The sequence below is a fragment of the Schistocerca gregaria genome, chromosome 4 (assembly GCF_023897955.1).
Source record: "Schistocerca gregaria isolate iqSchGreg1 chromosome 4, iqSchGreg1.2, whole genome shotgun sequence".
NCBI lineage: Eukaryota > Metazoa > Arthropoda > Insecta > Orthoptera > Acrididae > Schistocerca > Schistocerca gregaria.
Window position 1 is genome coordinate 347,556,412 of NC_064923.1, and position 12,572 is coordinate 347,568,983.

Here is a 12,572-nt window from a genome sequence, read left to right on the forward strand (position 1 = left end):
AAGCCAGTTTTACGGAATGCATTTACAGCAGTCTCCATAGAAGCAGCTTTCATGAATGCTGTCCCATACACCCCTGCAACCTGATTGATGGTTATCACTCATCCAGGATGACACTGAAGCCACCTTTGAAGCTCTTGAGAGTAATAATTAGTCAATGGGCCTGTGAATGCAACATCCAGTGGCTGCATTCGGTGGGTGCAGTGTGGGGGGAAGCTTAAGAGGTGAATAATGTTTTCTGTAGCCATAGCAATAAGTTCAATAATCTTTGTGTGTGTTGAGTGACCATCCAAGAGCAGAAGAACAGGTTTCTCTGTAGTTCAGAAAATTCAACAAATTGCTGAAACCATTTCAGGAAAATTTCTTTGTGCATCCATCTGCTAGGGTGATACTCCACAGTAGATCCTGGCAGAGCATTATCCAACAGCTCAGGCTTGGCTCTTTATCTTGGGAACACAAACACTGTGGGCATATAAAATCCAGAAGTGCTCATACAGGCTACAGCAGTCTCTAAGATGTCTCTCTCTGTAGAAACCAAACCACCAACTTGACTTTTCCCCTCAAGGCAAGCACCTTTGATTGCTTATTACAGACTGTTGTTATTCCTGCTTCATCCACATTATAGACTCTATCAGCTGTGAAGTTGTATGTATTATAAAGAACTGCTTCACCCCTGCATGGTTAAAGCCCACTGCTCTGGCAGGAGATGTTGGCTCAGCAGAACGCAGGCTTATTTCCAGATTCCTATTCAAAAACGAGTAGAACCAGCATTTACCTGCCATCTTCTCAGTCTTGCTGAAGTTATGCGACAAGTTATTTTTCTCTGCCACTTCAAAAGCAAGACTCCGCACCTCCTTGATGGTCAATCCAAACAATCTACTTTCCATTGACAGGATATGTACAGCAGTTCATTTTCCTGCTCCTGATTAAATACAGGTTTGTAGCAGCCCAGACCTTAAACAGCAACAGCAGCAGCAGCAGCAGCAGCAGCAGCAGCAACAACAACAACAACAACAACTGCAAAAGCTTAATTAATTTCTTCTATAATAGTAAATAGGCCTACCTATCTTTGTAGCATCCGAGCCTTTATTGCAAGTGCTTCCTGAGTACTCTGAGCAACCCCGAAGAACTTTGATGCTTTCAAATAGCCCATTGTTTGGACCAAAACTGCTGTTATAGCTTCTTTCATACTCTCTTGAATCCATGAGTGTCTGTCAGTTTTCATTTTATAAGGCACCATAATTATGGCATAATTTAAGTTAGATCTTGTGAATAATAGTAATAATAATAATAATAATAAATTTTAATAAACAATTTGAAAATCTCAAATGGCAATTTTAAAATCAGTTCGATAAAACGGGGGACTATCCTGTTTTATCAAACTTAGTGGCACCCTGTTTTATCTGACAATGCCATGTTAAGAACAAGTTGATTTCAACAGCCCTTAAGTGGGACAAACATTTTGATACACTCAACAATGAACCATGGACCTTGCCGTTGGTGGGGAGGCTTGCGTGCCTCAGCAATACAGATGGCTGAAATGGAGGGGTATCTATTGAGAGGCCAGACAAATGTGTGGCCCCTGAAGAGAGGAAACAACTTTTTCAGTAGTTGCAGGGGCAACAGTCTGGATGATTGACTGATCTGTAACACTAACCAAAACGGACTTGCTGTGCTGGTACTGTGAACGGCTGAAAGCAAGGGAAAACTACAGCCGTAATTTTTTCCGAGGGCATGCAGCTCTACTGTATGGTTAAATGATGATGGCATCCTGTTGGGTAAAATATTCTGGAGGTAAAATAGACCACCATTCAGATCCCTGGTTGGGGACTACTCAAGAGGACGTCATTATCAGGAAAAAGAAAACTGGCATTCTACGGATCGGAGAGTGGAATGTCAGATCCCTTAATCGGGCAGGTAGGTTAGAAAATTTAAAAAGGGAAATAGATAGGCTAAAGTTAGATATAGTGGGAATTAGTGAAGTGTGGTGGCAGCAGGAACAAGACTTTTGGTCAGATGAATACAGGGTTATAAATACAAAAGCAAATAGGGGTAATGCAGAAGGAGGTTTAATAGTGAATAAAAAAAAATAGGAGTACGGGTAAGCTACTACAAACAGCATAGTGAACGCATTATTATGGCCAAGATAGACACAAAGCCCGTGCCTACTACTGTAGTACAAGTTTATATGACAACTAGCTCTGCAGGTGATGAAGAAATTGATGAAATGTGTGATGAGATAAAAGAAATTGTTCAGGTAGTGAAGGGAGACGAAAATATAATAGTCATGGGTGGCTGGAATTCTAGAGTAGGAAAAGGGAGAGAAAGAAACATAGCAGGTGAATATGGATTGGGGGTAAGAAATGAAAGAGGAAGCCGTCTGGTTGAATTTTGCACAGAGCATAATGATAGCTAACACTTGGTTCAAGAATCACGAAAGAAGGTTGTATACTTGGAAGAATCCTGGAGATACCAGAAGGTATCAGACAAATTATAAAATGGTAAGACAGAGATTGAGGATCTAGGTCTTAAATTGTAAGACATTTCCAGGGGCAGATGTGAACTCTGACCACAATCTATTGCTTATGAACTGTAGATTAAAACTGAAGAAACTGCAAAAAGGTGGGAATTTAAGGAGATGTGACCAGAATAAACTGACTAAACCAGAGGTTGTATAGAGTTCCATGGAGAGCATAAGGGAACAACTGACAGGAATGGGGGAAAGAAATACAGTAGAAGCAGAATGAGTAGCTCTGAGGGAAAAAATAGTGAAGGCAGCAGAGGATGAAGTAGGTAAAAAGACGAGGCCTAGTAGAAATCCTTGGGTAACAGAAGAAATATTGAATTTAATTGATGAAAGGAGAAAATATAAAAATGCAGTAAATGAACCAGACAAAAAGGAGTACAAACGTCTCAAAAACGAGATCTACAGGAAGTGCAAAATGGCGAAGCAGGGAAGGCTAGAGGACAAATGTAAGGATGTAGAGGCTTATCTCACTAGGGGTAAGATAGATACTGCCTACAGGAAAATTAAAGAGACCTTTGGAGAAAAGAGAAAAACTTGTATGAATATCAAGAGCTCAGATGGAAACCCATTTCTAGGTGAAGAAGGGAAAGCAGAAAGGTCGAAGGAGTATATAGAGGGGCTATACAAGGGCAATGTACTTGAGGACAATATTATGGAAATGGAAGAGGTTGTAAATGAAGATGAAATGGGAGATACAATACTGCATGAACAGTTTGACAGAGCACTAAAAGACCTGAGCCAAAACAAGGGCCTGGGAGTAGACAACATTTCATTAGAACTACTGACAGCCTTGGGAGAGCCAGTCCTGACAAAACTCTATGATGTATGAGACAGGTGAAATACCCTCACACTTCAAAAAGAATATAATAATTCCAATCCCAAAGAAAGCAGGTGTTGACAGATGTGAAAATTACCAGACTATCAGTTTAATAAGTCACAGCTGCAAAATACTAATGTGAATTCTTTACAGATGAATGGAAAAACTGGTAGAAGCCAACCTCGGGGAAGATCAATTTGGATTCCGTAGAAATGTTGGAACACGTGAAGCAATCGTGACCTTACGACTTATCTTAGAAGAAAGGTTAAGGAAAGGCAAACCTACATTTCTAACATTTATAGATTTAGAGAAAGCTTTTGACAATGTTGACTGGAATACTCTCTTTCAAATTCTAAAGGTGGCAGGGGTAAAATACAGGGAGTGAAAGGCTATTTACAATTTGTACAGAAACCAGATGGCAGTTATAGGAGTCGAGGGGCATGAAAGGGAAGCAGTGGATGGAAAGGGAGTGAGGCAGGGTTGTAGCCTCTCCATGATGTTATTCAATCTGTATATTGAGCAAGCAGTAAAGGAAACAAAAGAAAAATTCGGAATAGGTATTAAAATCTGGGGAGAAAAAATAACATTGAGATGACATTGTGATTCTGTCAGAAACTGCAAAGGACTTGGAAGAGCAGTTGAATGGAATGGATAGTGTCTTGAAAGGAGGATATAAAATGAACATCAACAAAAGCAAAACGAGGATAATGGAATGTAGTTGAATTAAGTCGGGTGATGCTGAGGGAATTAGATTAGGAAATAAGACACTTAAAGTAGTAAAGGAGTTTTGCTATTTGGGGAGCAAACTAACTGATGATGGTGGAAGTAGAGAGGATATAAAATATAGACTGGCAATGGCAAGGAAAGCGTTTCTGAAGTAGTGAAATTTGTTAACATCGAGTATAGATTTAAGTGTCAGGAAGTTATTTCTGAAAGTATTTGTAGAGAGTGGAGCCATGTATGGAAGTGAAACATGGACAATAAATAGTTTAGACAAGAAGAGTATAGAAGCTTTTGAAATGTGGTGCTGCAGAAGAATGCTGAAGATTAGATGGATAGATCACACAACTAATGGGGACGTATTGAATAGAATTAGGGAGAAGTGGAGTTTGTGGCACAACTTGACGAGAAGAAGGAACCGGTTGGTAGAACATGTTCTGAGACATCAGGGGATCACCAATTTAGCATTGGAGGGCAGTGTGGACAGTAAAAAATGTAGAGTGAGACCAATAGATGAATACGCTAAGCAGGTTCAGAAGGATGTAGGATGCAGTAAGTACTGGGAGATGAAGAAGCTTGCACAGGGTAGAGTAGTATGGAGAGCTGCATCAAACCAGTCTCAGGACTGAAGACCACAACAACGACAACAACAACAATGATCTGTAGTGCAGACAATGTTTAAGTTATATCTTACGTAATTTACAGTCTTTAAAATAGTGGCTTGCTAATATAAATGCACAATTCACAGTCAAAAATTACAACACAACGCTGTAAAAATATATTTTTCCACCAAGAGAACTCATGGTCACTTTCAATGGACTGCAGCTATTCTAAGAATGAAAGTCATCAAGAGGGAAAGAGGTTACTCTGTTTACCTAGAGATGGCAGCACATATCAGATGAGAAAAGTATGATACCCGGTTTCATCAGACTATCTACCCTGTTTTATCAGACTCTACCCTGCTGTCATTTGACCATCAAAGAGTCCCATATGGATGCTGTGGTAATAAGCATTCCTGGCATAGAGAAACAACTGAAAGAATTAAAAACAAATAAGTTACCAGATGAAGATGGAATCCCAATTTGGTTTTACAAAGAGTACTCCATGTCACTGGCCTCTTACTTAGCTTACATTTATCATGAATCTCTTGACCAGCCTGAGTTCAAATATAATATGTTTCCTAGAGACCAAAGGCCACATGTCCACAAATCATTATGGCTATAGAAAGCATTGCTCATGTCAGACCCAGCTTGCTCTTTTCTCACATGATATGCTGTGAATTACAGATGAAGGCAACAGGCAGATTCAATATTTCTAGATTTATGAAGAGCATTTGACATGGTACCCCATTGCAGACCATTAACGAAGGTACATACATATGGAATAGGCTCCCAGATATGTGACTGGCTCAAAGATTTCTTCAGTAATAGCACCCAGTATGTTGTCCTCATTGGTGAGTGTTCATCAGATACAGGGGTAACATCAAGAGTGCCCCAGGGAAGCGTCATAGGATTGTTGTTATTTTCTTTGTACATAAATGATCTGGTGAACAGGGTGGACAACAATCTGTGGTTGTTCACTGATGATGCTGTGGTGCACAGGAAAGAGTGAAAGATAAGTGATTGTATGTTGATACAAGATGACTTAGACAAAATTTCTGGTTGATATATGAATGTAAAATATGTTAAAACAAGTTAATGGAGATGAGTAGGAAAAAGAAACTCATAATGTTCAGATACAGCATTAGTAGAGTCCTTCTTAACACAGTCACATTGTTTAAATATCTGGGCATAACATAAAGGAGATCACATATAGGACGCTAATATGACCTATTCTTGAGTACTGCTCAAGTGTTTGGGATCCACACCAGGTCAGATTGATAGAAGCTGTTGAAGCAATTCGAAGGCAAGCTGCTAGAGAAAGTTTAGAGAACTGGAATTTGAAGCTGACTGTAGAATAATTCTACTGCTGCCAACATACATTTTACTTATGGGCCACAAAGATAAGAGAAATTAGGTCTCATACAGAGGCATATAGACAGTCATTTTTCCCTCGCTGTATCTGTGATTGGAACAGGAAATGAAACAATTAGTTGTGGTACAGGGTACCCTCCGCCATGCTCCATTTGGTGACTTGCGTAGTATGTATGTGGATGTAGATGTAGATGTAGAAACTGAACTAACAGTTGAAACTAACGGAAAGTGTGTAATGAAACATTTTATTCCAAGTAAATTGACTGCCTCTGAGAAAACAATTTAGAAAAGCCAAATTTCTGTAGCAAAATAACATAATGTGGAAATGTCGAAATAAAATAAAATGAGAAACTGAAAATAAAAATGTATTTTTGTCTTCCATGACTATGTGAACGTATTCTAATTCAATTGATAGCTCCGAGCCACGAAAATTCGTTTTGTTTTCATTTGATATGAGAAAAGTAAATGAAGAGAAAACAGTAAAATCATGAAATGTAAAGACAGGCCATGTGGAGACTATCCTCCACTACCTCTCAGACTGCTCTGCACATGCACAAATCTGACCGCTTGGGTGCGTGAGAAAAATTCTTCTGGATAGTATCTGGTTGGTTGCTGCTACTGATCATACATGACTTCAGCTATGTGCATGTATGTGAGCCCACTGGCAACAGCTCAAATGAACCTTCGGTTTCCCATTGCAGATGTATGACGTCAACCATTTCTGAGAATTTCCAATGACAGAATTATATTCTAGTTTAATTGGAAGGATGTATTGATTTATGTCATCAAATGCCTTGAACAGATCAGAATATAGTGATAGTAATTTAATATCTAATGAATGTAGTGGCCCTACCTGTGGTTCCTCCATCACTGTATTCCACATTGTCTTTATTTAATTGCCTGATTTGACTACCCACATCTCATAATTCACGAGTTCTCATTTATGAATTACCTTCTTTGGTATTTTGCCATATGCCATGTAATCGCATAAGAAACTGCTGTTTCCATTAAAATGTTATTTTCAGAAGGTAGTAGCACAACCCAAAAATGAGTCTACCTTGCTTATTTTCATTTTCCTGTGATACACAGCATTACATTTTTGGGTTAACTCATGCCACTGACTAAGGGTAATTTTGAATGAAATATTCTCGGATTTATTGCCATGTCAATTTTGGTATTACCTCGAGAGTGTTTTAACAGTGCCATCGCAAAGACTTCATTCTCGTAATGGGTTCTTTTGGCTCAGAAATGGACAATTCAAGCAATATGTGGTTTTAAGTTCACAAAACTGATGCCAACCCCCAGTCTGGAGTTGGGGAATTCTGACATTGTCTCCTAAATATATATTTCCTTCAATTTGATTTGTTGTTGACAATATGAGCTTATTCCCAAGAATTAGCAGCCTTTACTTAGTTAATACAAGGCAGTCTGCATCCATTTCCAATAAGCTGTCATAAGAATTAAAAAGTCTTAGCAGTAAACTCGCATTTACAAGGTTAAATTGAAGAATTTACTCATCATTCACTCTTATTCTATTGGATAGTTCATGGAATATAATTAAACAAAACTTCCCCATTATATTGTTGATTATACTAATATACACTCAGCGTCTTGTTGTCATAAAATTGGTAAAAAATTTATTTTATCTATTATGGAATTTTCTGGTGTTTATTTCATGTACTGACTCATTTCTTGGCCACAGAGATTTGCTCCTCAGTTGAGTCCTATGGGGGAGGGGAGGGGGGGGGGAGGAGGAGGAGGGGCTATAGCTTTAATGCCAGAGCCATCTCTGACTGCCAAGTGTCAGATATAGTTTCATTTTTGTCCTAGAAGATACCATTATTCTTTGAGTAGCTTTTTTTGTGCACTTGGCCAAATGAGTTACTTTTGACAGAAAGCAGTTTTCAGATAAGGTGAAGATTTTATTGATAAAAATTCTATTTTACTTTTCATTCATGTTCTGAGCACTGTGTACATTGCTCCATGCCATATATTTCAGTAATTTCCTAAATTAATCAGTTTTTTGCTTATTGACTATCCTCTTGAACATTTAGTCACTAGATTTTATTTCCTAATCAGAATCTGCTTGAGACTGATTGGTAACCCATTGACTGTTGGTTCTGTAGTGTGAATCCATTCAGTAGACCTGACGGTAAAGAGATTATCAATGGCTGGTTTTGATCCAGTAGGTACTGTAAACAGGAAGTTTACTGTATGAATTAATTTGAATGATGCAAGAAATTCTTATGAAAGGGCTTTTTTAAAAATCTATACTGAAATCTTCAGAAAATACTATTTCATTGTATTTTACTGTTAAAACAGGTCAGTACCATTTCAGGTCGATTTACAAATGGGTTAAAATGTCTTGCAAGTTCTCTATAAACAATTATTATTATAGAGGATTTGCTTTGAAATCCTTCTTTTATTGCCCATTTATTGATATTATTGTTCTAAGTGAAGCAATTATTGATGATAAAGAATAAAGGAAAAGAAGGTTGCTACTCACTGTAAATATGACAGTTAAGTTGCAGACAGGCACAACTAAAAGACACTAACACATTAGGTTTTGGCCAAAGCCTCCATCAGAAAAGAAACCCACTCACATTCATTCACACAAGCAAGCATACCTCATGCACACATGATCACCAACTCCAATGGATCAGACCAGAATGTAACTGTCACATAGAACAGAAGCAGCAATCTGCAGCGCGTGGGGAAGAGGAAGGTATAGCAGAATGCGGTTGTGTGTGTGTGTGTGTGTGTGTGTGTGTGTGTGTGTGTGTATGTGTGGGGGGGGGGGGGGGAGAAGAGTGCTGTTGATGGAATGTGCAGGGACTACACTGCTGACAGGTGCAATGTCAGGAGGCTATGGGGTGAGGAGGGAGCAAGGGGAAAGATGGGTAGGTGACATGTCCGAGGGTGGCACTCAGAGAGTGGGACACGAGAACAGAGAGAAGGTGATAGGCAAGAGTGGTGGAGGGTGTGGGGGTTATCGTAGATTGAGGCTGGGACAATTTTGGGAGTAAAGAATGCATTATAAAGATAACTATCAGCTGTGCAATTCAGAAAAGCTGGTGGTGAAGGGGAGGATCCAGATGAGTCAGGTAGTGAAGCAGTCAATGAAATCTAGTGTGTTATGTTCAGCTGCATGTTGTGCTACAGGGTGGTGGTCTCTGTACTTGGCCACAGGTTGGTGATGGCTATTCACCCTGATGGATTGCTGGTTGGTACTCATACCAACATAAAAAGCTATGCAATGATTACAGCAGAGCTGATATGTGACGTGGCTGCTTTCACAGGTGGCACACCTCTCTGATGATGTAGGATAAGAGGTGATAGGACTGGAATAGGAAGTGCTGCATGGGTGGATTGGGCAGGTCTTGCACCTGCGTCTTCCAATGGGGTATGATCCTTGTGGCAAGGGGTTGGGTTTGGGCGTGGCATAGGGATGGACTAGGACATTGCGGAGATTGGATGGACAATGGAACACTACGTTGAAGGGATGGGAAGGATCTTGGTTAGTTGATTAACTTTTTATACCTGGGACTCACAGTCATGTAGAACTTTATAAAAAATACCATATTTACGCCAGTGACTGTAACACTTTCTTTATTTCACGATTGCCGTTTCGACCTTAGGCCATTATCAAGTGCAGATTTTATTGGCTTTATGCCATGTCAACTCATTTTATGTTCACATAGTGTAAAGCCAAAAAAAAAAAAAAAAAAAATCTGCACTTGATAATGGCATAAGGCCGAAATTGCAATTGTGAAATAAAGGAAGTGTTACAGTCACTGGTGTAAATATGATGTCTTTTGTAAAGATCTTGGGTAGGATGTCCATCATTTTATGGCATGATGAAAGACAGATAAAGCACTGATCAAGGATGTGGTTCAGTTATTCCAGTCCTGGGTGGTACTGGGTGACAAAGGCAGCACTCCTTTCTAGCTGCTTCTTGGTTGTGGTTGATGGATTGTTTGAGAACAAGGTCTGGGGGATAGTGCATGTCTGTGAAGGTCTTGGTAAAACCCTCAGCATACTAGGCAAGGAATTGCTGTCACTGCAGATGCACTACCTCTGGGTGAGCAGGCTGCATGAAAGGGATTTTTTGCTGTGGAAGAAATGACAGCTGTCGAAATGCATACTGTTGGTGGTTGATGGGTTTAATGTGGACAGAGATGTGAATAGAGTCATCAGGGAAGAGTAGTTCAATTTGCAGGAAGGCGGCAAACTTGTCTGATAAACAGCTAAATCTGAAGATGTAAGGCTGTGAAGGAATGAAGATAGGGTGTCCTGGCCCTGAGTCAGCATCATGAAGATATCACCAATGAACCTAAACCAGACTAGGGGTTTGATGCTTTGAGGGGATAGGAAGGGGCTAGATGGCTCATAAACAGTTTGACATAATGCCATGTGGGTGTCCATGGCTGTGCCGCATATTTTTGCTTGTACATCTTCCCTCCAAAGAAGCAGTAATTGTGAATTAGGACAGAGTTAATAAAATGTATGATGAATAAAATAGTGTGTTTGGAGTCTGAAAAACAGTGGGAAACATAATGTTAGGAAATGGTAAGTTCATGGGCACGAGGGCTGTTAGTATATAGGGAAGACAAAGGGGTGGTGGTAGTGGTGGTGGAGAGTCAGTGAAGATAGTGGTTGGTATTTTTGATGTGAGAGGCTACATTGCAGGCAGTAGGTTGGAGGTGTTGATCAGTGAACACTGAAATATTTTCAGTGGGGCACAATAATTAGCTACAATCGGGCATCCAGAATTTTTGGGGAGGATGTAGAATATCAGTGTGTAGGGTGTCATAGGGGTGAGGACAGACATGGATTCAAGGGAGAGGTTCTGGGGTGGGCCTAAGGCCACTGTGATTTGAGGTTAAGTTGGACTTCTGGGATAGGATCACTCTGGCTGAGTTTATAGGTGGATGACTGCAATAACTGCCAGAAGCCTTCAGCCAGTTAGGCACTATGATTCATAACAACAGTGGTGAAAACTTTGTCTTCAGGTAGGATGATTAGGAAAGGATTCATTTTTAGTTTCTCTATGACAGTTCTTTCTTGTGCTGAAAGGTTGGTGTTCTGAGAGAGAGACCTGGGGAAGGCCAGTGAGGGCAAGATGTAGTTAAGGATTTCCTGGATGGTGACCAGGGGGTGTTAGGTGGAAGAGGTTAGTATCATAGTTGGATTCTGGTGAACTGGGAGAGGCAGGGTTCAAGGTTGGGATTAGGTTGGCTTCAGTTGGAGGACTTGGTGGCAAAGTAATATTTTCATTGCATGGATCAGGAGAAGGAGAATGGGTCTCCAACAAGTTCAACAAGGTTAAATTTGGTTGCAGGTGAAGTCTTTGAATTGACTGCAATTTCTGTTGGGCTGAAGGTTTTGGTGGAAGGTAAATAACAGTGTGCAGGAATGTTTTAACTCTGTATTTGGTGGAGTGTTGATAAGATGATTTGGGGGATGTGGCAAGCTGAAAAGGTCAGTTAGGAAGGGTCTGGGAGCTATGAGGGGTTGATGAGGAGGAATACTGTGCTTAGGACAGGGGTTAAGTAGTATTCCCTGAGGTGGAAGTGAGATAACAGCATTGAATAACTTATGGAGGTGGTGTCTTGAGTGCCCCTCCAGGTGCTGGAGAGTAAGGGGTTCAGTTTCAGTGATGTGTTGTATGGAGTAGAGATTGTACAGTAGTAATATCTTGTGGAGGGAGCAGTCATGGTTCTGAGATGCCTGAGTCATAGAGATGTGTTTTTGCAGTTCTAGGTTTGTGAGGGCCAGGGACTGGCTGAATCTGAAAAGGTGAAGGTCACTGTGTGGAAAGAGCGATGGGATCCATGAAAGAAATATTTATGGTTAGGCCATTGTGGGGGATTTCATGGTCTAGGCAGCATTCAAGAGACAGGCTGAGGGGCTGGGTTTTAGCCAGGGAAAGAAAGATGGACCAGGGGTCCATTGTGGAAGGGATGGCATAGGGGAAATGAGAATGTCAAGGAAATGGGCAAACAAAGGTGCTAGATGGTTGTGAGGTGAGGTGAATAACAGAAAAGATGTATGCAAAATACGCAACGAAAAGCAAAAACTTGCAAACATACACAATAATATGTATAAATACATATAATACACCATTCTGTCACCCAAACAAGCTCCACAACATTCTCCTCCATCCCCATGCCACTCCTAATCCCATCCCCTTGCCACAGGGGTCATATCCCTGTGAAAGATCCAGGTGCAAGACATACCCAACCCATCCACCCAACACTTCCTATTCCCATACTGACATGCCTTATCCTAACCACTCAGAGGTTGGACCACCTGTGAAGGCAGCCATGTCATATATCAACTCTACTGCAATCATCACACACATCTCTATATTGTTCACCAGAGTGAAGGCTGACCACCAAACTGTGGCCAAGAGCAAAGTAGACAGCCCTATGATACAACAAGTGGCTGAACATAACATGCTTGGTTTCAATGGTTGCTTCACTACCTAAGCCATCTGGATCCACCTCTTCACCACCAACTTTTCTGAACTGCATAG